Below are 27751 nucleotides of genomic sequence, written 5' to 3' on the forward strand. Positions count from 1 at the left end.
AGAGAGAGCCCTGATCAGCAGAAATCGTATTCTGGGGGAGGGAGAAGTGAATCCCTTATCAGGTAAATGCAAATACAGGGGGGGGGCTCTTCTTTAAATAGACCCTCTTTCCCAGTCACTTTCTTGAGAAAGAGTCACTTGTTGAAACCAGAGCCTGTTTGGAAAGGGCCTCCTCCCTCATGTGCCCCATTCTATTACCCCCACCAGCACACTGACACCATATGTGGCTTTGTGTCACTTGAAAAACAGTTTGGACACAGCAGCAGCTTTTCTCTCTGTGCAGCAAGGCACCCCATAAAGTGTTCCCCTGTATTGCCTCTCCTGCTGTCTATGAGGATACTTCGCTTTCACACCCTTTTAATCACTAATGACCCTCAATCTCTCACTCTCTTTGTTTTGATTACCTTCAACCTCCAAACTCCTCTGTCTCTCTCTGTTTATCCTAACAGGTATTTGCCTTCACAGTCACTAATCTCTCTAAATATATTTCCCCTGTTATTCTTCATAAATATCTGTGTTTCGAGTCTCTCCATTTTCCATAGGTTTATCACCATTCCTTAAACCTTTTTTTCTCTGCCCTCTCTTGTCTGTTTCCACTATTTCTCCCCTCCCCCAATGGCCACCCTTCCTCGCTCCTTCCATCTCTATTATTTTGTTTCTCTGTATTGCACTCTACCTCTCCCCCAGCAGCGTCTGGCAAGGGGTTTGAGTGCTGGGGCAGGCAGATAGGTGGTGGGTGGGTACATGCAGGGTGGGTGGTGACTAAGTAAAAAGAAATAACCACTTACATTGCTGCTGCACGACATCCTCGCTCAAGTCTGTGTTCTGCTCTGTCTCCTCCAGGATCCGCGGGCCCCAGCAAATTCCCCTAACCAGTTCTGGATCTCCTCTCATGCTGGCAACCAGCATGAGAGCATCACAAGGATTGAAGGGAGCGACCTCTCTCGGAGCTCTCAAGAGCACTGGATGCCTGTGCTTTCTCTAATGCAGATGTCTAACGCAGCTGTGTTAGAGACGTTTGAAATGCACATGTCTGGCTGGCCGTTGCAAGATGGCTGGTCAAAGAGACATGCACTTTTTTAAACTAGTGCACAGGCAGCCCACCACTTACCCCTGCTGCTGCTGCCACTCTGCAGATCCCTGTCCCGTCCTGACACTCTGTTCGGGACAGGTTGACAAATATTAAAATGGTAACGTATTAACTTCATTACCATTTTTTTTTCCTCTGGGGCTTTTCTGAGGGCATTTCAGTGGGGCGGTGCTCCTCTGCTCTAATGGAGGAACTGCCCCTGCTTCCCCTAACCCTTCCACTCTCTCTCTGTGATACAGACACAAATGTACACGCAATCCCTCTCTTTCTCTCTCTATTGCACCCACAGCTTCTGAGATAGCACAACATCTCTCTTTAAAGCATACATATGCATCGCATGGTTTGTTTCAAACAATTACAAACATTTACATCAAGTGGGTTACAACTTAGAAACTACTACACTTTACTTGTAAGCATGAATTTTACAGAGTTCACGAGCACATGTGACTACGTGTTGCACATTTTTATAGTCACAAATCATCAGCGATTCCAAATGGCAAGAGGGTAGAAGTGCTTGAAAATTTGCAGATTACGCACTGGTCAAACATTTTAGCTTACTAAAAGCTCAGTGATCTGGATAACGCTATTGGTCTCAAGGATCTAGTGCAGCAAATATTTGGAGGGGTGGGGAGAGAGGAGTGGGTGTGTGTGGGTGGGGGGGTTGTGTGTGAGACTCTGTGCATCAGCCTTTTTTGGTGCCCCCCCATGACCTGCTTCTCCCTAAATTCTCCCACTACCACTCTCCAACAGCCCATCTTATCTCGGAACTAACAAGTCATTAGGAATTACCGACTGAAACAAGTCTTTGTTGTTCACTTTAGTTTTCCATGTTTATGTAAAGGTGTCACCCAACAGTGTATCTTTCCCTTTACCTGCCTTCACAGATCGTCTTAATGTAGATCTTTCTATTGTTCGAGCGGGTGCTCACTAGCACATTGAATATAGCCATGCTATTCTTAGAATCTGAACATACACTTCTTGACAAAACATATCTCAACATGAGGTATTATTTTGACATTTGGATTGCATGGCATTCCGTTTCATATGACACCCTACCTACCTACCTCTGTGACAATATGCAGCTTTATGCCATAGTGTCCAGAGAGTGTAAATACACACAAGGCACCATATGTTTTGATATTCGTGTTTTTTGCTTTTTCACTTTTATGTGAAGAAGAACGACGGTAGAGAATGCCAGATGAGGACTGTTTCTCTTTCCCACTAGTACATTTTATTTCCCACTCCACTTCCTATTTGCATTTACTTTGTGCACAAATAACCCCCGAGATATATTCCAAGACAAGTTTGTAGCACACATTTGAAAACAGGAGCCAGTAAAAAACCCTTAGCCAAAAGACATTCACACTGACAATGCATATAGCTCTCGAATTGCCAAGACCTATGGGCTTTGCCAATGCTTGTCTCTTTTCTGCCCTGTGAAGTGTCAGTTACAACTCAAGCCCCTACCCTAGCCCAGCAGCATACATCCCCCAACGTTTGAAAGCAGGAAAGAGGGGAAATTTGAAAAATAGATCAGAAGATTTCAGGCAGGCGAAAGCTAAAATTAAGCCATTTTTATTTAAAAATTCTAAAGTCTCCGTCTGAATCAGGTATACTACCATGTATGCAGAAGCAATAAATAGAACAGAAGAGAGTTCTGTTTAATGGTCGAAATGTCAAGCTGTCAGTCGTGTGACTTCACCAGAACAGTAATGCTATAAGGCCATCATTAATTTGTAGAGAAGTAAAAATGCATAAACTATTGACTTGTGATTATGATTTTACGATTGTACTTTTTGTGGCAGTATGACACTACACAGAAACAATCATAGATGCTTCCAGTTGCACCATAGTCTAGATATTTTGGAAATATTAATGATATCATAATTAAAATCTGCTGCATCAATCGATAGCTGAATGAGTTCGTGTCTGAGTGCCTAAATATTCATGAAACTGAAGCCCGTCATTGGACTCCACTTTTAGCAGACTGTAGCTCTTCACGTGATTTCAGCATAAAATCAGCAGTTGTGAAACCGTCCCTTTTTGTGTTTTGAATTAAAAAGCAAAGGCTCGACCATGAGCTCCAAGAATCTTTCAAACAAACTTTGGAACAAGGTTTGTGAAAAGGCAGATACAGCGGTGAAATGAAACTTGAGAGAGCCCCACTGAAAAGTACATGGAAAGACCCCCTGACCCAGGCATGAGCTCTAAGGTCATGGGCATAGTGTACACCTGTGCACAGTGCCGGCTGTGCTGAAGGGGTCCCCTGCAAATAGGGGGGCCCCCGCACCATGGGGGCCGCGGTGAAATAATGTTAGGCCACCGAGCACAGATGGGCAATGAGTATCAAACATTTTTAAAACTCTGAGTATCAGCTGAGCTGTATACTTTTGAGCCAAGGCTATCCTAAGTATTAATCTAGCATCAATATTGCTTATGTGCAGGGCCACTGAAATTACGCAGTCGAGGAGGAGCAAATTATGTGTCAGGGATTACTAAATTATGCAGCAAGAAAAGGTAAATTATTCAGTATAATGGGGCACATTTTGTCAGATTTTTACATACGTTAACACTATGTTGGCAAAGGTTACACGTCGTTAGTAACACGAAAATACAGCAATAAGCAGCTGAAAGTTGACCAGTCAACGTTTAGTTGGACCTTCCACTGTGTGGCCACTGTGTTTCAGTAACGTTTGATCCATCTGAGCTAGAATCATTTTTTTTTTGTTAAATCTGCAAATTATAGAGCAGATAATGTAGTAAGGAGCAAATAGGCCAATTTCATAATCACATAAAAAAACTCTGTGGCTGCAGAATCCCATAATTCCAGTGGCTCAATTTTTATGCCACGTGGAGTATGTTTTAGGTTTCACAAAACTAAAATTGACCTTTTTAGCCTAAAAAGAAAGTCTTACGTTTAGGGAAACTAAACAAAGGAGACAACACAATCAACACCACTCTTATTCTGGAGGGAAGTGGTGGTAACAGCATACTATTGCGATGTTTCTCAAATGGTAGGGGTAGGGGATTTTATCAGAACGGAATCACATGCAAATGAAGACGAGCACAGTAAGGTAATTGCTGAAATCCTTCTGCCCTCTCCAAGTAGAAACTATAATGGAAGTTCACTTTTCCTCAGGCCAAAGATCTAAAGCACACAACCAAGGCCACACTGAGGTGGGGGGGGGAGGGGGGATGAGGCTAAAGAAATAAGGATCCTTGTTGCCTCCTCAGTAAGAACCTACTGTATCAATATCTGTGACAAGACCTGAAGATCACAGTTTTGAAAAGAAGAAATGTCGAATACTGCCACATCTAGGTTTGCAATTTTGGTAGTGATAATCCCAGCAGACTTGCATCTGTAATTGCTATGAAAAGGGCATCTACAAAGAATTACATTGGGTTGCGATCTCACCCAACGAAGTTCTGAATCTTTATGACATTAATTCGGATTACAATCAAAACACTGTTTCCCTTAAAGGTGTGATGCATGGGCCTTGATCAATTGGAAAAAACTAATTCCCATCCTTGAGGTATAAACACAAACCAATGTGAAAAAGTTCAAGTAGATAATGTGAGGCCAAGAACATTGTCCGGATTATTCCCACCAGACTACCCCCATGCACAGCACCAGGATATGCTACATGATTGCCTCCCCCCACAATGCTGGCTACATCCCTGCCTATAGTCTGGTCTACCAGGATTGATGACCTAAACAGAAGAAACAAATGTCGCTTGAGCTCAATAAATGCTTTTCAATGCTATACAATATACACTTTTGCTCATCTGAATCCGATTGGAACTGTTTTGAGACCCTTTCACCTTTGCCAGCCAACAGCTACAATAGAGTGTGGTAGGAGGCACATTTGGAGTCTGTCATACAACCAAGGAAACCAGGATATTTTAACAAACTGACAAGTATCATTAGCAAACACCTGACATGGCTGGCCACCTACTTCTTAAAATAATATAGCCATCCAGTGAACAAAGTCCATACTGTAGGGCTGTAACTATCTGGGTCTAACAAAAGTGACAGAGATTGATTATATTACACAGACCAGTTTCCCTCACCAGGCTAGTGCAATGATGGTCGGTATTCCCGGCAAAACAAGGTTTTTCCTGCTGAAGTGTTCTCCTTTCACTAAGAGAACAATTTTTTTGTTTTTTTCTGCTTATTTGGTGCCACATGTTATTTGTCCTAAAGCTCAAGCTTTGATAAAATGTGTCAATGTACAAGATCTGAACTTGGCATTTTACATAATCTGCACTACAGCTATGTTTCCTTGCACTACTTAATTTTATCCAGCTAGCAACTGCCCTTTAAGGTGCTACAATCCACTTTTGAAATGTGTTTAATGTCATAATCAAGATTAAATGCATTCATATTGAAATCAGGTGACGTTAAGTAACATTACCACTTTGTCCAATTATAAGAAATAACAAAGGAGTAACCGCTGCAGAAAAAAACAGAACATATTGGCATGAAGAATGGCTCTCCTAATTCCACGAACACTACTGTAGCCACTTTAGAAGTAGAATTCTTTTGCTCAGTATACACATGGCAGCTGACAAAAACTCGCAAGCAAGGCAAAGCACAGAAACCAAAACAAACTCACATATCTTCAGGTGTGAGACAAGGCTGCAGAGATAATCCTGCATAGACATGTCACATACCATATCAGTTAACATGCATTAAAGGGCTTATATTTTATCTTTAACATTGTGGTGAAAGGAGTTGTCTCCCTCCCCTTTACCTCCTTTTAACACACCTGCTTCAGACACCCTCTGTTGGGCCATACAATCTGCTTGCCTCCACATAGAGATATATAAAGACTAGCATCTGGTTGTCAGTCATGTCCAGACAGGTAGAGAACCAGATCCAGGAACTAAGCCATCTTACCACTGACAACCCTTAATTATCTATTAGACACATCTAACTGGGCCTTCAACATCCCATGGCGCTTTCAACAGAGGCCCTTGGAATGTAGACTGAGGCTCCCAGAAGATCTTCATAGTTCCTTCATTTGCACCACTGAGACCCTTTATCTGCCTTTACACACCCCTAGACAATTCTCAAACGCTCCAGGCCTATTTTGAGACATGCTGGAGGGGCTCTGAGAAATGCTTAGAATGCCCTCAGAGACATAAAGGCTCAGGTTACCTCCAAACATCACCATTTGGTGAATAGATATCCCAAGCAGCCCTCAGTTCACATTCAAACACACTCAGCTAATCATTAGACATCACCGGATGTCCCTCAGAAACTCTCAGAGTACCTTTAGACACTGCCAGTGGCTCTCAAATACCACCAACCAACAATCTAGGTAATAAATATATACCTCCAACCAACCAGCCAGCCTTCAATCCACATAAAAAAAAAAACAACTAATCATTACATACCAAAAAACGGCACTTAGTGGCTTTGATGCAGATAAGCTGCCAAGAGTGTCATATCACCCTTGATGGCCCATAACCTTGTATCGTACACCCCTAGCTGGCCTTACAACACTCTATGATGGCCCCAAAATACTTATATTAAGCCTTCAAACACCACAAGCATGCCCCCGTAGACCCTCAGCCAGGGCATGGAAATCTGTTTGCTTTAGCACACCGCAACCCACTCTCACACACCGCTGACCCACCCTCAAATTCTTCAAAGTAGCAATCAGTGATTGTCAGGATGCCCTCAGAGACCTGAAAAGCTCAGCCGGCCTTCAGACAACCTTAGCTAGTCATTAGCTACCTCTGCCAGCCAAAGGGCCACAATCCAACACCATGGCTGATCATTAGATTCCATCAGATGTACCTCAGTGACCCCAGCGTGCCTTAAGACCATCTGATCATGCCTTTGGAGATGGTCAGCAAGCCACTAGACACCCTCAACTCTCCCTTAAGATAGCAATATACCACTCTCAGAAACTCTCACTCTGTCAGGTTGCCCCTTAGACTGCTCAGTTTGGCCATCAGACACCCCGAACAGCAGTACCTCAGTCAACCTTCAAAGACAAACATCAGGTATTTAAACTACTCACATGTGCTCTCAACGAAGTTTTGAATGCCCTAATACATTCCCAGCATGCCCATAGGATCTATAAGCATAACCTCTGAGACCTTAAGATCCCACCTATTCTCACCTGGTCTTTACACACTCCAATCACCCTCAGAGACCATTGGTGTGCCCTTAAGAGACCCTGAAACTATCTTCAGTAACCCCTAGCTAGTTGACAACTTCCCAGCCAGATCTTTGAGACCCTTACTATGCCCTCAGACACCTCCAGCAGGACTTATTTCATCCTCATAGACCTTCAGCCATACCTCAAAGCTCACTTTCATGCAAAACCAGAGGCCCTTCTAAGAATCTCCTTCAGAAACTCTAGTTTAGCCTGTAGACCCCAGTTTGTTTGCACTTATACACACTCAGACAACTGGTCTTCAGGTATCCAAAAATGTCCTAGTCATCACTGACTGGGAGGTAGACTCCCCTGACTACGGCTACCATTTACAAAGACCAGAATACATCATGTCTCTTTCATTTCCTGTTCCAGGTGCTTGGAGATCTAACACATGTATGATCTCATAAAAATGCACATCTCCTCTGTGGCCTGGAGTTGTGCAAAAAGTAACCAGAAATAAAGTGCCTATTGTTACCGAATGGCCTCCTATCTTAGCATGCCCCTAGGTGTTTGCTGTTTTGGATGCCTTTTGTATTGATGGAAAGAGTCCTAGTTTTAGTCAACTGGCATCAAAAGCTATTTAAACCACTGTAACCCATTTTTAATTGAACATCTACCTTGTCTTCCTTCAGTGTGCCCTTTCTTGCCCTGCAAATTGATTCCTATGAAGGACTGAGTAGTCCTTGGTCAAATAACAGCGACACAAGGAAAGCTGAAGCAGCAAAAGTCTAAAGGGAATGCAGATATCTGACACTGTGTCTGGTAGTGAAACTCCTGTTCTTATCCCAGCTTGTCTTTATCTTTTGGACTCCCACTTATTGAGCGTCCCATTGAAGGTGAGCTAGGTATTTTTCTTCAGCAATCATATCCCAAGTCAAGCCACCTCCCTTTAGTGTAAGTAGCATCAAGAGGAACCACCTTCAACAGCAAGCGCTCTTGAATGCTGATTCTGACCAATACAAGAACATCAGCTAATTCCACTTTTGCACGTTTTTAATACTACCTCTATTAATCCTGAAACGTCCCACACCTCATAACTCTCAACAGAAGATGCTCACCATGTCCAGGGTGGGGTGGGGGACAGTGAGCTAACTCAGCTGTTTATGACTCTTGCCAAAATATTTTCATTAGTCACATCCAGAGCTTCATCTCAACACAATTGATGGATAAGAGACAGAGGGACCACAAGTACATCCTCAAGAGCAAGAACGTGAAACCTACAAGTCACATGTTTTGCTAAATCCTATGCCCTGCAGTACTCAAAAGGTCTGGCCACCTAGTGGTTCCTCCTCAAAGCCCAGAATTGTATTTCAACATTTGACTTCATTCTTATGCATTGTCACTTGGTCAGACAAGCAGTTTCAGATACTGAGAAAACATGTTTACATTTCATAGTTGATTACCAAAACAGGAGGAACAAACCAGTCCCTATTTTCTATACACTGATCGCCCCCTCACAATACAACCTAGTCAACACCTGTCTTAGCCAAGAGCTCTAAATTAACTGGAAATGGTGAAGTTTGCATGGGTGCTATTTCACTGAATGGAGCTGTTAGTCTGTGGCTCCAGGCAGAGGGAATTTTTTTAGTGACCTAGTAGGCCTACCCAGCCCTGTAGCTGTCAGCACTGGAAGATTACTGCAATATGCATGCCAAGGACAGTAGATGGTACTGCTGCATTCACCTTCTCTAAAACTGACTACTGGAGGGCCACATTTTGACCCTGCTGCATTTGGCATGCACTAGTGTTTCAGGCGGTGACTGTAGTGTTACAAAGTACCTTGTTCTTTCTATCTTCTACATAGTAACAGAATTAACAAGCTGTGACTAAGGGCCAGATTACAATCTAGGAATGCTCCGTCACAAAGATAACAGATATTCCATTTGCCATTTTACAATTTCCATTGGATATAATGGAATTGTAATACGGCGGACGGGATATCCGTCATGTGTGTGATGAAGTAACCCCTTCCACCAAGATCGTAATCAGGCCCAAAGTCATTATGGCTTAAACGTAGTAACGCATGCAGACAAATGGCATGCACATGCACTGTTTGCATGCATAGCACATTAAAGTTAGAGCTTTGGCTTTGCCAATGCTAGGTGTCCTGAGAGTGAGCAGCACAAGTCTACAGTACCACAGGGTGTTGCTTGGTGTCACAAGAATGAGTAGAATAGGTCTGCATTACCAAAGGCTGCTATTAGGTGTTCTTAGATTAAAAAAAACTGGCTGTAATTTATTACAATGACAATACAAAGCAACTCAGATGTTATTCTAAAAATATTTAAAATCAATGAGGCACTGCTTACATTAATGCATTAATTAAACAATTAATTTAATGAAAAGTATTATATTTTAAAAGGACTGCAATTGCACTTACAAACAGGTGCATGGAATGACTGCAGTAGGACATACAGCCAACAGAAGGACCATACTGAGTGTGAGTATGAATTTATTTAGTGCAACAGCAACAGTGAGGGGCACCCCAGCACTGATGAGACAGTAGAGATAAGGGAGAGGCCCCATATCTTCTAGTTCCTTACCACCGACAGTGTCCATGGCCCATGGTTTAGGTGTATTACTAAAAAAGAGAAAGAACCATAACCTACTAGAGGGTGGTGTGAGAAAATAAAAGGAACAGGAATTAAGAGTTTACTAAATAACCACGTTTTCAAAATCTTTCTAAATTCTAAGTGAAGGCTCTGCTTCCTTAATATTTTGAGGAAGACGGTTTCAATATTGGTTGTAAAGACAGAGAATGCCTCATCATTGGCTCATATAGTCATCAAAATGTATAAGGAGCACAGTGGCACACACAACCAGCGACGCTGAAGAAGGGCCACAAAGGGCTACAAGAAGTGAAGTAGAAAATGTACTATAGTTGTGAGAAATTGGGATGTTGGTTGAGGGGGAAGTGAGCCCTTCTCAAGAAACAGCCACAATTCTTGTCAGGGTGAACTAGAACAGTCACTAAATTAACCTTCTGGTAGCTTGCCACCAAGTAAAAGCCACAATCCTTGTCAGGGTGAACCACAACAGGCACTAAAATAACCTAACCCTCTGGTAGCGTGGCACAAAAGCAACCAGGCTTTACTTAAAGGGAATGTGTAAAGTTTAATAAATTATTTGATACCAAAATGATAAAACGTAGAACTGGAGATATGCAATTTCATATATTTAAGGTAAGTACAGTGCCTAAAAGCTCAAAAGCGCCACTTGCAGTTATTTGATCATGAAAGACCGGGTGAAAGTCACAAATTCAGGCTGACCAAAATGAAGTGCAGGCTGGATAGAGGGACCAGGTAAGTCCTGCTGAGAAAGTTACTTTCTCAATGTCCAGTACGAAGAGTGCCGTTCGTGGTGGTGGAGGCCATGAAGAGCAGCAACAGCATTGCAGATGAATGGCGCTGTAGCGCGAAGAGCAGGCTAGGGGTCAGTGTAGTGCCAAGACCCTGTTGGACTTCATGGATGATTGTCACTGGGGGCTCTAGTGCCAAGTGAAGATCTCGCATTGCTGGCTGTTTTTGGTAATCACTGTACCACAAAGAGTCAGGTTCACAGGAGCAGCTGGTGCAAGTGGCAAGACCTTGGCATGAATGGGCTCATTTGTGGTCGTGAAGAGCCAAAAACTTCATAATTTCTCCTTTTTTTCCAGGAGAAGCTCAACCGACAACACACCAGAGGTCCAGGACCTGTGAGGGACCTCTTGGGTATCAGGAACTCACTCTAGCGGAGAACAGCAGTGCTCAGTCAGGTCCAGTGCAGGAGGTCAGCTGGACAGTTGCAGAGAGGCCTGTAAATCTTATTGTGTCCCTGTAGCTTAAAACAGGCGGTCAGCTAACTAGCCCTTGGAGTGACTCAAGTAGCCAGGGATGAAGTCCATTCTCAGACAACAGGACAGGCCTGAAGCAGCAGGGCAGTCCTTCTGTAGGGTCCACAAGTCCAGGAGTGTACGGATGAGTGTGTCTGAGGCTCCTAATTTTATACCTGGTGTCAGCTTTGAAGCAGAAGAAGCTTCTGAAGTATTCTGCGTCCCTGCCCTGGTTCCAGGAGATCTGAGGTCACAAAAGACTGGTGTGAAGTTCTTTGTGTGAGAGCTGAGGCGGTGTCTTTTAAGTGCAAGTGTGATAGGTGACAGCTCTGCCCCTCTAATCAAATAAGGATTGCTCATCCTGCCAACACACAGTCCCCCTTTTGTGATACTGCTTGGAATGGCTAAACAAGGACAACTGCCAACTACACCTAGTCATGTGATCCAGGGACAGGCTGCAGGCACTTTATGGTTAGGACAAGAAAATCACAACTTTCTAAAAGGGGCATTTTCATAGATGTGAGTTAAAATCTAACTTTACCATTAAATAAGAATTAAATGACAATTCCCCAGACTGCAAACATGACATTCTTACCTGCTCCCAAACAAACATTCTCACTGATTAAATGTAATAAGGTAACCCAATGTTATTCTATGGAAGGGGTAAGCCTCACAGTAGTGAAAGATTAACCTGTGAGTTCTTCATTACCAAGGCATGTAAAACTAAAACGTACATGACCCACGTTTAATTATATTGCATTCTGCCCTATGAGCTGTAGGGGCCCTAACCTAGGGGTGACATATATATTAAAAAGCGAGTTTTACGCCTGGCAAGGTTTTTTTTTAACCATTTTGAAATGGTAGTTTAAAACTGCCCACAGGCTGTAATGGCAGGCCTGAGGCATGTTTATAGGGGCTACTTAAATGGGTGGCACAAAAATTGTTGCATGCCTACTAGTAGCATTTAATGTACGGGTACTTTACTAGGTACTCATAAGTAAAGGAAATGTGTAAATTGAGCGTAAGCCATTTTTACCATGTTTAAGGGAGAGAGCACAAGTATGTTAACACTGGTTAGCAGTGGTAAAGTGCAAGGAATCCTAAAAGCAACTAAAATGTGTTCAGAAAATAGGAGGGGTTAAGGCAAAATGTTTTGGGGTGACCCTGCAGAGAGGGCCAGGTCCAACAACTGTGCTCATACAACTGGTGATTTTGAAGAAAGACCACAATGGTATGTACCAATGCTTCCCAAACTTTTCAAAATGCCAACCACATTTTTAGAAAGACAAATTTTCACAACCCACCTAGCTTTAACTGACAAGAGGCAGGGAGTATTTTTAATGTAATAGTAGACATGTTTTGGAATTGCTGAGATTTGTCAAATTAACATATTCTTAGCTTTTTTTTAGTTCCCCTCTAACAGCAATTGTTTAAATGTCACAAACGCCTTTTGATATGTCTTTATCTGACTGCAGCCAAGACATTGATCTGCCCATAAAAGCAGTAGACTGTGAACTGCACTAGAGCTCGAACAGTTTTCAGAGTGGGGTGAAAAATCTTGGTGTTGACAACAATGATTTTAGCACATTTGAGAAAACCCCTTCTGCAGCAGGCTATGGGGAAAAGCTCCTATTATGTTTTGTGTTCACTCAGTGTCTTGCTTGGAAACACTTGCAAGGGTTTCTTTTAAAACTGGATTTAGGGATTAATTTGACCATCTTTGCACCAGTGGAGCAGGAACAATTTTCAGAGTGGGGGTGCTGATATCATTGTTACATCACTGAAGTCAAAGGGGTTGTGAAAAATCATAACTTCATACAAAGAACAAGTGTAGTAAAGGTATTCAGCAGGGAGTGGTAAGTGTGTAGTATGTAGCTGATGGTGCATTTGGGAGCACACTGTCACAAATATAGTACTGAAGTACTGTGTGGTAGCACATTGTAACTTACAGACAGCACATTTTTCCTTGAAATGGCCACTACACATGCCCAGATATTTATTGTTACTGCAAAAACTATGTGACACACAGCTGATAGTGTTTGTAATCGGGTTTCATTGAATATTTAAAATCTGTGCGTTACTCAGTTAAGTATCTTGATTTGTTTTGATCCTATTAAAATCTCTGTTTCCATCACACCTCAGAAGTAAAAAAAAATATGCTTAGTGTTTGTTTTCCTACCTTCTGGTATATTCTAAAATGTCTACAGTTCATTTACAGGTATTTAAGTGTTGTTGTGTATTACAAAAAATAACAGTACAGTCTTTCGTTTCACACTCATTGTACCCAGCAAGTTTGTCTTACAGTTCACATTAAAAACACTTCTCAATTTACAGTCAGAAAAGGAAAAGTAAACACCAATCCCCATGTTAAAAGGATAAACAACAATTTGCCAGTGATGTAGACCGACATTTGACCTCTGTCTTTGAAGCACAGCAAATGTGACAAAATAAATGCAATATTTACAGGCATCTTTATTTATTGTTGGCTCACCTTCTGAAGACCAGGACCTTTGCGACCTACCTGAAAAATCAGCTTACGACTCACCAGTGGGTTGTGAAACACAGTTTGAAAAACGCTGACATATACAATGCTGGTGAGGAGCATGCATACAGTGAAAAGAAAACTGCCAGGAGCTTATAGAAGAAATGACTGCTCATCAATAAATGTATTCAAACACTGCTTAATATTTGTCACATGCTAGTTTAAAAAAAAAACATTTTCAGGTAGTATTTTATTAACCACAAAAATGTATTTAATATGCGACATATACTATAGAGTATTCATATCTTTAATTTTCTGACTATACTTTGAGTAATTGTTTGAGTATTAAGCAGAATGTGTTGCTTCCAGAGGGAGGAACCTTCTTTTCAATATGGTTTCTGCGATCGCCAAATTGCCCCTTCCACGTACTGAAAACAATGCACCTCATGCATGCAATAAAAACATTTCTTTGGAGGTGGAATGGCCCACCAAATAGCCAATATCATGATGTGAGAGGCGTTTAGTTTTGTGAAGCCCAAAAGTAGTAACAGTTCTCTGAAAGACAGCTGCACTGTTACGCCAAACCTAAAAAGAAAGCAACTGCCTGGGCAAAGAGACAAATGAGATAAGGTGGGTAGGGTACAAAAAATCATCCAAATAAAAGACAACTATTGAACCAATCAAAGACATTTATGACACAAATAATGTGTCCATCGTTTTATGCTATCTCTTGCCATGTCCTCTCTCCTGTTCTTCCTTACTGACTCCTTGTTTTCTTCCTGCTTTTTGAACCACGCCTACCATACCCAGCTGTTGCCATCTTCTCTGCACTACACCCTCCAGGTATTTATTGCAGAGTGAAACTGAAAAGTAAAAAGTCAAAGGAATGCACTCGAATTTTTCTGCAAGTACATACATTTTTATTGTAGGACGTGCTGCCTTGGTGTGTTTAGTGCAGAGCGAACCTAGATCACTTAATAACACTGATTTAAATGGCCATTCAGAATCTGTAAGGATGCTATCAAACTCACCTCTAGCATAGGCTGTACTTTTGGATGTGGACGACAACTGCGCTGCTCTGGGACAGTATTCAGGAATCCCTGGACAAAACAAAAAAGGCACAGCTCAGTTCACATGCCAGGATAACGGTTTAAACACTCGTGATCCCTGAATATATTCACTTTAAAAGCTCTATAAAGTGTTCTAACAAAGTAAGTTGGAGGCACACTGCATTCTTCTGCTAATCTCTGTTTGTGCAAACACCTCTCCCGGGAACAGGCTGCCCTTCTTTGCGGCTGCACTGGGCCAGGAGCGCCGCATTGTTCAAGCTCTGAGCTCAGAGGCTATTTTTGGACTCGGACTGTCACTAAGTACAGTTACGAAAACAAAAGGCTTACTGGTTGAACTTAACATCGTTGGTTATTAACTCCGGCGAAAAGCATGTGGAGTATTCCATCCACCCGGGCATTGTGACAGCTCAGCCGACTGCAGCAGGAGCCAGCGAATGGGTGCGCGCATCGCTAGATCCAACTGGCCGCATTGGTATTTGCAACATGAAATAGCTTCATATTAGACTTTTGCGTAGTTTTTTTTTAAACGCCAGCCTAATTTGTTGTCTCTTTAGCAACGAGGGCGGTTAATTTCATGGAGGGCCTCTGATGATAGCCACATGCCTCCCTCTCATCGATGAATTCTTGAACCTTGGGAGGGAGAGCGAGAGATCTTCATTGGTTAGTACAAGGATGGTGATGGGCGTTGTCAGTTACTAAGCATTGCCCCCTAAGTCTGGGCCAGAACCATGGGTATTGTAAATTGACTCCAGTAATTGTACATATATCACAGCTAATTTCTTATCCTTTCGGAAAGCATGAATGTGGCTAATTCAACAGTAAAAAAATAATATCTCTTTGACTTGTTCCTCTTTACTCACATATAAAGCATAAACAATAAACTCAATTAGAGATATGCACACCTAGAAGATTTTATAATTACACAATGAACAAACATTCATATTTTATTTTACAGAAACACAGTTGCAGTCAATTACTCCGCTAAGAAGACATGAAAAAATAGCATGCATATAGCAATGACTACATAAAACAGTACAAAAACAACATCGTCAAATACATGACTCAAACACTATAGCAAGTATAAACTGCATATGCGACTAAAACATGAATGCCAACTATTAGTTGCATAGATCTTTTAAAAAGCTTGGTGTTCAATAGTTTTCGGAATCTTTTTAAGTAAAGGGCTTGAGGTATATGCAAGGAGATCTAGAGCTGGGTCCCAAGCACTGCTTAATTTGTGGCAGTGACTTTAGGTGGTGGCCATCAGCGCTCATTTTCGGAGACGGAGATGCCTTCATCAGCCTTTGAGGCATTGCAAGAAAGACGGGCAGAATAGGGAAAATTGTGACAAAGGGAGGAAGCTGGAATGTAAAAGAATATACAAGAGTGAGATAAAGGGACAAGAAGTGGAGGTGGGCGGAAGAAAGAGGGAGTAGATAGAATCATTCCTTGCAACACAGTACGCTTGCACTATGGTGCAAGGATGCCTGCGTTGGCGCTAAGCAGCTGAATTTAGCACCAGCGCTAGGGGAAACACAGGGGTGCACTGTATTTTCGTAAATACTGCGCATCCCTGCTTTTCTCAAGTGACGCAGAGCGGAGATACCAATTTCGGCACAGCACATGGCTGCGCCACTGTCTTGTAAATCTGGCCCTCAGTTCTTCATCTTCATTGTAAAGTTTTGTAGAAGGGCAGGGTTCTGATTGATGGTGGTAGGGAGGTCCAGACCCTATGGCAGCTTCCTAAAGGATTATTTTATGTTTTTTCTTTCTTGAAGGCTAGGGTTTCTAGTAAGAGAGTATCTGAGCTGCTGAGTAGCTACTGGCAGAATGGGATGCACAGTTTGCAGGAGTTGTGTGATCGTCTCCGCCACCCCAACACCCAAGCCACTTAATAAAGAGTGGCTCTGTCTAATAAAAGGGAACCTTCAGTTGGTTGCAGTGGCGCCCCACGCTGGCTGCTGTGTTCGACAGGTCCCGTTTCCACATACTGTTTATTTATTGAGATCTTTTCTGAAGTCCTTGTTCTATTAAGTGGGACTTTGAGGGTGCTGGTGGTTTCCGCTCGCCTTTGATCATTGCGTGATGTATGTTGGAAACTGTTTCACACTTACATCTACTTACTAACTGGTAGTTCATTTATATATGTGTTTTCCAGTTATGGCCCAGGTGGGATTTTTTCTCTACCATTTTTCCATAGTCTTGACTACACGTAGCACCTCTAAATGCTATCCCTGAATGTAAGAGTCTCTGTTGGTGGCTGCCCAGCGAGTATTTTTCTAATTTTATAAATTGTACGCAGCAGGCGCTTGCAAGCCGAGTTTACTATCCAAGCGAGATCTGCAATGGAGCACGGCTCGGCACAAGCTTTTTTCAAATGCTTTATATTCTTATTTTTCCTAGGGAATGCAACAGAAAATCTGGAAGGAATAAACACAAATGTCCTTGCTTTGGTTTGGGCTGCCCATTACCGTAGCAAACGCAAACGTTTTAGTAGTGTTGCTGTTTTCAGTTACTGATATACCTAGTTTTTTTAGTTGACAAGAACATCCCCTGACTGCTTCTGAAGTCCTCTTAAAGGTAGTAAATATGCGTCTGACAAAAGCCCAGTTTCTTGAATGAGCTGGTGGTTTTATCTATCCTTCTGCAGTGACGGCCCAAGTCTGTCTACAGTGGTGTGGTTTCCCATTGTTTAAGAATGACTTGCCTGCCTTCCTCATGGCAGATGTAAAGCTCTCCCCGTTCTTGGAAGGGACTGCGATCTCTGGTCCGTGGAGGATGCGTCCAACTACCTGGAAGTCTCCTGGCTTCTCCAGTGCAAGCTGTGGAGCAGAGAGCCTCACATGGGTAGCAGAACCCATAATCAACTTAAGCCACTGCTAAATATAAGTTTATAAACAAGCTAAGTGCAGGGTCCCAAGTACTTCTTAGGAGCCCGCTCACTGCTGGTGTGGATGAATGCAATATTACCAAGTACCAAGGTTTCTTATGTTGATTCTAACCAAGTGTCTTTCTTCTACCACCCTCCAAAGCCTGCCTCTTTTTTAGGTCTGGCGTTAGCCAAGGCCTTTTGATTTTACTAAAATAATATGTATAATATACTTACCTAAAGGAGCTTTCAGCCACTACACTTCACCCATTGGTCCCTGGTTGTGTCATTCCCATTTTGCTTCTACAGACCACAACAAAGAGCACGGGGCAATTGGTCAGCCTACTTAAGCCTCTGTTTAACATCACTGAGTGACCGCATTTTGCTCTTTTCCAAAGTGTACATCCCCAAACAAGGTAGTTCATGTTAGTACCAGTGTTGCCTGATGTGATAGTAGAATGCATTTGAAGTGTGCACAGAGCACATTTCAGCCTTCTCAGTTCCTGTCTCCTTTCAATGTTGTTACAATTCCTTTTCTAAGAGGACTGCTGCTGTTGCACAGTATACCATATTATGTTCCTGTACTCAGATTCATCAATGCTTCTTTCATAAACTGTGCCCAGGAAGAAAACCCATTCTTTGAGTTTAATTTGCAGCACACAGTAATAGTTTTATTTAACTATAGGTGGGATGTAATTTGGGTTTCAGTATCCTCATTTGTTTTTACTGTAAACCCACTTTCCTTCCTTTGTGCCATCTTCTTTCTTCCCTTTGTTCTTTCCTGTTTTCTTTTTGACTTAGCTTCTCTTTTTACCCTTGTTCCTTCTTTCGTTCCTTTTTCCTTCTGCCTTTTTTCCTTCTTTCCTTTCATTTGTTTTTTGCCTCTATTTTCTTCCCTTTCTTTTTTGCCTTCTTTCTTACGTTTCTTCTTTTTTCTTTTGCCATCTTCCTTCTTTCATTCTTTTTTTTTTCCTGACTTTCCTTTTCGTTCATTTTTTCTTTCTTGCCTTTTTCTTTTCTCTTTTGCCTTCTTTCATCCTTTCTTTCTTTCCTTTGTTCTTTTTTTTTACCAACTTTCCTTTTTTCTTTCCTTTATTGCTTTCTTTATGTTTTGCCTTCTTTCCTTTTTCTTTCCTCTATTTTGTCTGGTTTCCTTTTTCCTGTCTTGTTTGCCTTTTTTATTTTTTTATTTTCTTCCTTCTGTATTGCCTTCTTTTTTCATTCTATCCTTCTTTATGTTTTCTTATTTCCTTCCTTCTGTTCTCCTTTCCTACTTTTGTTTTCTTTCTTTCTCTTTTTGCCTTCAAATTTCCCTTCTTTCCTACTTTCTTTTTTCTTGTCTTTCTCTTGTTTCTTCTTTCTTTCCTACCTTATCTCCTTTCTTTCCTTCTTTCCTCCTTTCTTCCTTTTTGCATCTCTCTTTCCCATCCTTCCATTTTGCCTTTGTTCCACTTTTGCCCTTCTTTTTTAGTCTGCATTCCTTCCTTCTTTGCCTCTCTTCCTTCTCTTCTTTCTTCTTTTCTTTCTCAAAGGTGAGGCTAGCGGTCAGTGCCAGACCAATGGCTTTTTAGGCCTGTGTTAGCCAAAACCTTTTGATTTTACTAAAAGTATGTATAACATAGTTACTTACAGGGAGGTTTCAGCCTGGCTTCATCCATTAGTCTGTGATTATGTCATTCACATGTGACACATCCCTATCCAAGTCAGTTCCCTTCAGTGCCGGCTGTACCATGGTAATGTGTACTTTTTTGAGACCAGAATAACAAGAATTGTCAAAAGGCTGGTGGTCAATGCTAGACCTACTGATTTTGACGAAGCTTGGTATACTCTTGCAGGTTCTTTTTCACTTGCATTCTCCTTTGGTCACTATTGCTTCATGTTTCTCTTCTTCCTCACTTTTCCGCCTAAATCAACGTGCTATGATGAATAATAAGACGCGGTTCTGAGAAATGATTGCTAGAGACCATGACCTGCAACTGACTGCACAAATAAAGCAGAGTTCGCAACTAATAACTGTAACCCAAAGATAATTGAGCAGCTCATAGGCTGATAGGAGAGGACCAGAGGGAGGTTAGGAAGGGTGGTTGCTGCCCGTCACGCATCATTGCCTAAAATGCCTTTTAGGAAGCCAATTATATTTCTGCCATTTCCCAAGACGTTTGGCAGACATGTGAAAGGAGAAACTGACCGTTTCGAAGGAGGTACTTTATGAAATAATTATGTTAGCCTCTACTTGACCTCGTTCAGTTAAGTCCCTTTTTAGGATGCTTGATTGGTGATTTGAGTAACCTCAAGCCTGAGTAGAGCTATCTATAGATGTGTCCACTGTGGATCCCTAACTTCAAATCACCTGGGGCATTTCGAAGACATTAGCACAGTCTTGTGCCCAGGGTCTCTGTAAGAATTTAAAAAAGTAAATTACAAGGTTGTCTTATCCCCAGAATTGGTCAACAGTGTGCCCTACTTGCAATGGCCCTGGAGCCCTGTATAGACTAGTCCATTAGATCTCCTAGGTCATGGCTGTAGAAAAAGTACCTGGTACCTGTGTGGAATTTCACACCTCTGTCCAATCAATTTCACCAGCCAACAATCCCATGAATAATCGTTGGGAAAGAGAGAAGGCACAAGTAGCATACACCATCCTTGAAACTACTCAACTCCAGTTAGGGACTTGGCATCTGGGGCGATGAAGTATTTGCTTCTAAGGACCAAGTGAGCACTGATGCTAGGTTTAGAAACATGTATCCCCAGTGTATGGAGGCAGTGATGTTATCCTACTGTTTCAAACATGCATCTACGAAGAAATCTGAGCATGAAGAAAAGATTCCAAAAGAACCATGAGCATAGACTGAGAGCACCTTGGCAACCCTGCTGAGAATATACCTATACCTACAACCAAAACGGTGACTTTAGTGCTCATTAAAAGTGGCAGAAGAGCAACCATGTGTAGCTGATCACTTTGCATCCGTTTTTGGCATATGACACCTGCTCCTGCCTAGATCATTTTCTTTATGTCAAATATTATTATCCACAAACTAAGCAGGAGCAACCATCAATTACAGAGGTAGCTTTAGCAGCTCCAGTCCCTATGGCATGCTGTCAGATACCCACCAAGCCTGGCTTGGCTGCGTCCCGATAAAAATGTAGATGTTAACATGAAAATCATTTCTTGAACCTCTTTTCTGACACAGATGTCAAAATGATACTATAATAAACATTTACTCTAGGACCCTGTTCCTTAAAAATCGAAAACAGAAGAGTACTATGATCTCTCCCAGTGCGCTTGGGCTCCTAAGAGTAACTGGTATTTCAGTGGGGATGTAACTATACTGACTAGGCATTCCTTAAAAGGGTGGCAGACCCCCCACCATACTAGGCGGCGTGCTTCATCATCAGGGTCACTCCTCACTTGCAAACCGACCTTGCCTAGTTCAAAACGATGAAATGAAGCAAGTGGTGATCCTCACCGACCCCTAAGGTGGACTCAAAGCTAAAATTGTGGAGTGGATGGCAAAAAAAGTCAATTGTTGCCTTCCAAACACAAGAAGAAGAAAAAAGCACTGGGCTAATAAGACTGCATGGTAGTAGTGAATATCATCTGCAGGTTTCTCTCTTACTGTATTGCCTGGTTAGGCCGGGGACATTCCTCAACACTGTTTTAATCGCAAACTACCTTTTCTACTCCCATGCGACCTTAACCAAAGGTGTGTAATGTCCAGTGAGAGGGAAAATAAAAGCGTCATCTGTTCCTACCTTGAACAGGCTAATACTGCGGCTTGGATGGTTTTACTGCAGGAAAAATGAAGGTGGCGTTAACTAGTTTCACCTTCAGCTGAGGTTCCAGACTCCGGTTAACAGAAGTAAGCATCATGCTTTGATAATGGTTTATTCTGTGGCGCGCATTTCTCCATGTGAATGGTGCCCTTTTACTCGGAAGCATCCTTTGTGCTCACCAAGCGTGCTTGCAGGTGCAAAGCTTCACACAGCACTGCGTCTGCTTAAAAGCCCCACGGACGCAGCTTAACATCAACATTCCTAGATCCAAACCTAGGTGTTTTGATAAATACTCCGCGCGACGGGGTTCAGGGGGCAGGAAGCGGTGGTCAGCTTGCTCTGCCGCCCTTTGTTTGCCTGACCTTAACTTCACGGTCTGCAAGGTGCGGTGCTCCTGTACGATCTCTGGCTGTGACTCTGGTGCCCAACGCGTCCAGGCTTGTCCTGCCACACTGCGCCATTGCAGCGCTGGCGTCCACGAATGCCACGGCCTCATTACATGCGACGGAATTTATCAGACATTCTCAGCAAGGGCTGCAGGTCCTAGCGTGCCACGTGACCGCTTAATGACAAAGTTAGAGGCTCCTGGTACATGTAGTTTGTAGCCGGGACACTGATTCAATGTCCGTATTTCTATGTTTTTCAAATTAAAAAATAACAAGTCATCAAAACTCGTGTCTTCCCTTCTATTTATCATCAACCGGAATGTAAATTCTTACATGTAACGTAGAATAATCAAACATTATGTGGAATCCTCTTATGCACTGCCCACATTAAGCTGCAGTTACTTTCTGATGGTATCTTGGCTGTTCATATTAGCAGTGTGCGGCGTCCCCTCAAAACCTTAAAAGGGTTCCTCTTTTTACGCAATTATAGTATTGTTGCCAATGTTTCAGCCAAATCATATGTTAACTAAGCACTTTATTGTTTTTGCTATTTTTGGTCTGACCATAGCATTATTTATCTATGGGAATTGTTGTGAAATGTGTATGCTGGTCACTGCATCCCAGGCTGGCGCGTGCAGGGTTCAGGTTTGAGCTCAGCCATCTGACTGGCAGGGGAGCCAGAGGTGCCATGGAGAGGGTCCAGTCTATGGTATTCCTAAGAGAAGCAGTGGCGAGCGGCGAGAGATTAACCTGCTGGCAGAACTTTTTCATAATAGGAAGAACACAAGGCAAGTAACATACAGCAGACAAGGCATCTCCGATGTACCTAGTACCATAAACAGCGCCACAGGATATGACAAACACACACACTGCCTGCAAGCGAACACTCCTGGAAGCAAGTTACGGATCACCTTTTATTACTGTACTCAGAAAGGACACATGGGTTATGCAAATACATATACAACAGTAATGGCCTGATGTGGTAATGAGTAAGAAACTTGCTCTAAAGATCACAGCCATTGCAAAGTATCTTCCAGGTCCACTCACAAAGTAAACTCTAAAAAAGTTTGAAAAAGGCCAAAGCCTCTTTGAGCGCTTGGCCTGTTTCTGAAACAAGGGGCGCAGGAGCTGTTGAAGCTTATCAAGAAGATGGCAGGGTGGAATGGGCTGAACCAACAGGGCTAGGTACTGGTACACGTCCCAGATGTAGAGGTGTCAACCAGTCCTCTGCACTGATGACAGTGCCCTACAACAGAAGAGGGAGAAGTCAAACTTTTGTGCGATATTTAGAAATAGGTTGGGACAGGTCGGGGTAAAATGTAAACTGCGCAAGTTTAAAAACAGCATTTCTGAAATATCAGCAATGCTCAAAGCCGGAAACTTGTGGCCAAACACCACAACACGCGTCCAGTGATCTGGGCAAAAATACAGCAAGTCCAGACTTACTTATTCTCAACAAAGTAGCAGTGGACAGTGATTGCACTGCGCCTCCTGGACTGGGGTAGAACATGTGTGCAATATGCTTGCTCTGGCTATCTGTCCAGCGGCTGTGGGGCACCTGGATGATGGTGAGTCAGCATACACACAGGCTGCTAACAACCTCGGATGCCTCCTAGCTGTGTCAAGTGGCTGAAGCCGCACTGCAGGCTGAGAAGGGCCTCTCTCTTCTGTGACACAATTCAGGAGTGTGGCGTCTGACTACGAGAAATTTGAGGCCTAAAGAAAAAATCCCAGCACAAACGTATTTTGTGGTAATCTGAGTATATGACAAGATGAGTGTGTGTCTGCCTGTGTGTGTGTGTGTCAGTGGGACTACAGGTGACTTGTAGACATGTATGATGGTGCTCAGGTGTCTATGAAGAAGTAAATGCAGGGGATGGCAAGCAGAACGGCAAAATGAGCAGGAACGAGGCCCTCCTACTCCTGGTGTTACCTGTAACTACAGGCACCTAATAAAGAAGACCCTGACAAAGTTCATCTTACTTTGTGTGAGGATCTGCTGGGGTCCCTTCATGTCATCGATGGCACACTCCTATCTATGACACAGCTAAACAAAACACATACTTGTCTACTTCAAAATATAAAGTATATAATGCCTTCAGCTTGCTTACATTTTGTTTGTGATTCAAAACGTGTTAACACCTAGTCTGGACACTTGGGATCAAGACATGATGCACATATTCTGGACTCCATTAGAGTTTTTACAACAATGCAATGATACACATAACACAAGTGTGCCCTGCTAGGAGAGCAGAACACACACACAACCCACACGGCACCCGTAGATGATACTCAAATATTTGATAATGGTATCTGTCTCTATGTCATCGCTAGTGTTTTTTGGAGAGATTTGTAGACAATGTTCTTATGATCTAGTGTGGCTCTGAAAAAGATCTACAAAACTCCATATTGTGGTCATCCTCTCAGTAAGTGAAACCTGAGTCTGCTTGGAGATGAAGTAAAGAATCAATAACATGTATTGATACTGAATTCTACACATGAAGGAGATAAACTTAAACCTTACATTTTCAGGAAGCCTGTAGCCATTAATTACATTCTGCATGCCACCAGTAATCTCAGTCTTCTCAAATCAAAAGCATGCCCATTTACGGATATCAGAATTTGGTGCAATTGTAGCAATGCCACAATACAGCACAAAAATGGAGCAGAAATGTACAAAATTGGAAGCAAGAGGCTTCAGCAAGAACACATTTATTGAAGCAAAGGAAACATGTAGTGAGATCCCAAGGGAAAATATATTACATCAGACCAACCAAGAAATAAAAGAAAACATATGAAGCAAGACTTGGAGAAACCAAAGGTACTTTTCATCATGTAATACACAAGAGCAAGCAATAAGATTCAGATCATAATACAACAAGCTAGCAATTGCTACTTTCAGAAAGATAGAGCACCTCCAAATGTGGCTTTATATCCTAAGCAAGGATTACTATCTCTTCTTTGGTGAAGTTTAACACCTATCCCATTCTAGTGTGGTTTGAGGGTGCAATTACTTATTGGTCCCTTCTCTAGTAAGGGTAGTAATGTACCATTCTGGTATCTTTTTCAAGGGCTCTGTGTTGAGGAATCAAAGCTACCACTATGAAAAGTTTGACAGTGAGCCACACTTTAAATGTTCTGGTAGGTGGAGGTTACCGCCTGGTAACAAATGTAAAAGTATATTTCAGCACTAGGGCTTCACAGTCCCTGAAGTGTTTGACTTTTCACTTTTTGCCAGATCTCTCCGTTGCACAGGTACATATAGTATGAGGGTGGACTTTAGATGTGGGGTCATCAAGTTTATTCATGCTGGAATTTGGGTCAGATGCAACTTCCACTGTTTTTGCTTCTCTGGATCTTCCTTCAATGGTGCTTGTGCTCTCTTGTATACATGGAAGAATATTTTCCACCTAGTGTGTGCTTTGTCAGAGTGGCAGTGTGTGTGTCCATCCCTATGCTATTTGGGTGTGCATAATGCACTGAGTCCAGCTGACCTTATGTAATTGTGCGAGAACTGTTTTCAGAATGGCACCATCCAGGTGTGGTAAAGTGAGAGCATAGGTACGTCCAAATGATGGTTACAGATGCATTTGTACAACATCCTCCTAAATTTGGGCCTGGGTTTCGTGTTCCAGTATTCTACAATGCCTACTTTCCTCCACTGAGCATGGGTAATATAGCAAATGGGTTCTGCCTATTTAGTCCCTCTGGATTTTTTGCATTTGACTACCATGTTTTGTACTTTTACTGTAAGCGAGTCTCACTACCCGAGTCTCACTCAACATAAAATTCACAGTAGTTGGACAGAGAGTTCTAACCGCCAGAGTCTGCCTTTTAAGGGTAAAGTCATTGCTTACTATTATGGTAGGAGGCTCTGGGCTGGTAACATGTGCTCAGGTTGCGTGTGTGATACTGCCGTCTTGTGTGGCCCAGTATTTATGCACAGGTAGCCTGTCACAGAAGGGAATCTTCAGGGATTTGTCCTGACATGGGGTAGGCTTTGTAATATGAGTTGGCATTCATAGTGTAAGTCTGTAGTGCTTACTTACTATCTGTAGTTCTCACATTGTGTCACACATTCTAAGCAAAATATGCCCTAACATACAGTTTTGCTTCACTTAGGTCAACGGGGTCCAGCAAGGTATCAATTTGGAGATAAAAATGCATCCTGAATGAGAATTTACAGTCCTGAACATCCCACTTACACACCTACTGCATTTTAAGATTTGTCATATTTGCCAAGCTCAGCTCAGATTCTAGGCCTTTGTCACCCTGGGCCAAGTTAATTAATCTGCTCTTCAGTGGAGCAATCAAAGGCTTCCTCACACAATAGTGCAAGTAAAAGTGCTTAAACTAGTTCCTGGAAAAGGAAGGGATAGGGAGGAAATCTGCATTTAATAATTAGTTTGTCACTCTGCACCTGAGCTGGGACAGCCCTAGTCCACTGGAACAATGGAAGAGGGCAACCTCTGGAGCCAACCCAGGAGGGATTTACCTTTGCATTTTGATGGGAAGGGATCAGGCAGCTATGTGATCTACGGGAAGAGCTAAGGCTTTCAAGGGAGCTCTTTCCTCAGACAACTTGAAGACACTACATTGGATTGTCCCAGAATGCTGTGCAGGAGGGTTGGGACGGGGGAAGAGTGGTGATGCAGCACCCTAGGATTGGCAAGAGGTGTCTGGCTTCTAATACGTCCACCCCCATTTAAAAGCCCCTGCACAAGGAAGAGACACATGAGAAGGAAATGGACCTGGAAGTGACTATGGAGAATGAATGCCCAGCTGATGTCCTGCAAAAGTGAAATTTGAAACTTTGACTTCAGCTGAGGAAGGAAGAGAGGCACTGGCCTTCTTTATGTCCCCTGGGGAGCAGTTGGATGAATGGACTTGCTGAGGGGCCCTTAATGGTTCACCTGAACCCTCTGTGGACATATCCTCAACTCTGCTGACACACAGGTAGCCTTCAAGAAGACAGAGTTCTCTGGGACCTGCAGAGTGTGACAGGGAGAGCATTTGCTGGCTGTCTGAGGAGGGGACTGCACAAGATGCATCTTCAAGTAGGCGAGAGCAGCAGGAACCAGGCAGAGGACAGGCCTGCCACAGAGAGACAGAAAACCCAGCTCCCTGTAAAAAAGTGTCCTTTTAGAGGCCAGGAAACATGACAAAATTCTCCTGGTGCACATGGCTTGCCACCTGGAGCCCAGATCTGTAAAAATTTGCTCTGCAGATATCAAAATTTCACCACTTAAAGCGTGGTTCAGGGAGACAGAGCAGAGATCACAAAGCACAGTGCTCAGCTGTATCTCAAATAATTTTTCACGGAGAGGACCAGGAGCCCGGGGTCAGTGCATCAAAATTCCTTTTTTTCCTTGGTGAGGAGGCATGCATGCCCCGCCCCCCCATATTTAGTGCACCCTGGAGGCCCCATCTTCCTGAAGGCTGACACATATCGTCAAGGTACCAGGGACCCTATGTCCGAGAAAGACCCTGGTTGGTCGTATTGCATGTCTTCTGTGTCGGGGGCACTTTGGCCTTTGGTGCTGAGGGTGGCCAGGGAAGAGTGCACAGTTCCCAGCCATGGAGCAGAAGAAGAGCTTAAGAAAGAAAGATGCCAATCCCATACACCACAAAGGAGGTGCACGTATGTGGGGAGTGACCTAGGGCCACAGGTGCATTCAGACTCCCCTCGGAGCCCCTAAAGAGCCAAAGGGCTTGTTGTCCGGGAGGCCATTAAACCACGGAGGAGAAAAGGCTGCTCATAAAATATGCATTGCTGCGGGTCTGGAGCGCACCACAATACCCTGCAAGAGGGCTAGAATTTAAACAGTGCTGCTTATAGTACCCCACAAAATGGCTGTGACACCCCAAACGATCATATAATGTGTTGTGAGGCACTGTATGAGGTGTAGGAACCCCTCCAGAATGTTTTTAGGAAAGTCACCTTACTTGTCACAGGGGACTGAATCCCTGACCCAGAAACAGGTTTGCTTACAGAGTGAAATCCTCCTGCACTTGGAACTTTTGTTCTTGGGCTCTACAGTGTGGAAGACATGTTTTGATTTTTTTTTTCATAAAGCAATTTTGTTGCTTTTGTAC

General features: G+C 42.8%; 1 protein-coding gene across 2 annotated transcripts in view; it reads right to left on the reverse strand.

Moving 5' to 3' along the window:
• The window catches only part of FHL1 (four and a half LIM domains 1), a 292568-nt gene that overhangs the window by 228417 nt on the left and 36400 nt on the right, over positions 1–27751 (reverse strand). For both annotated transcript variants that reach the window (XM_069212481.1, XM_069212483.1), the window contains one exon: positions 14588–14656. The gene's annotated coding sequence lies outside the window, so the exon portion shown is untranslated. The remainder of the gene's footprint in view (positions 1–14587; positions 14657–27751) is intronic.

This window comes from Pleurodeles waltl, chromosome 2_1 (assembly GCF_031143425.1).
Source record: "Pleurodeles waltl isolate 20211129_DDA chromosome 2_1, aPleWal1.hap1.20221129, whole genome shotgun sequence".
NCBI classification, from domain to species: Eukaryota; Metazoa; Chordata; class Amphibia; order Caudata; family Salamandridae; genus Pleurodeles; species Pleurodeles waltl.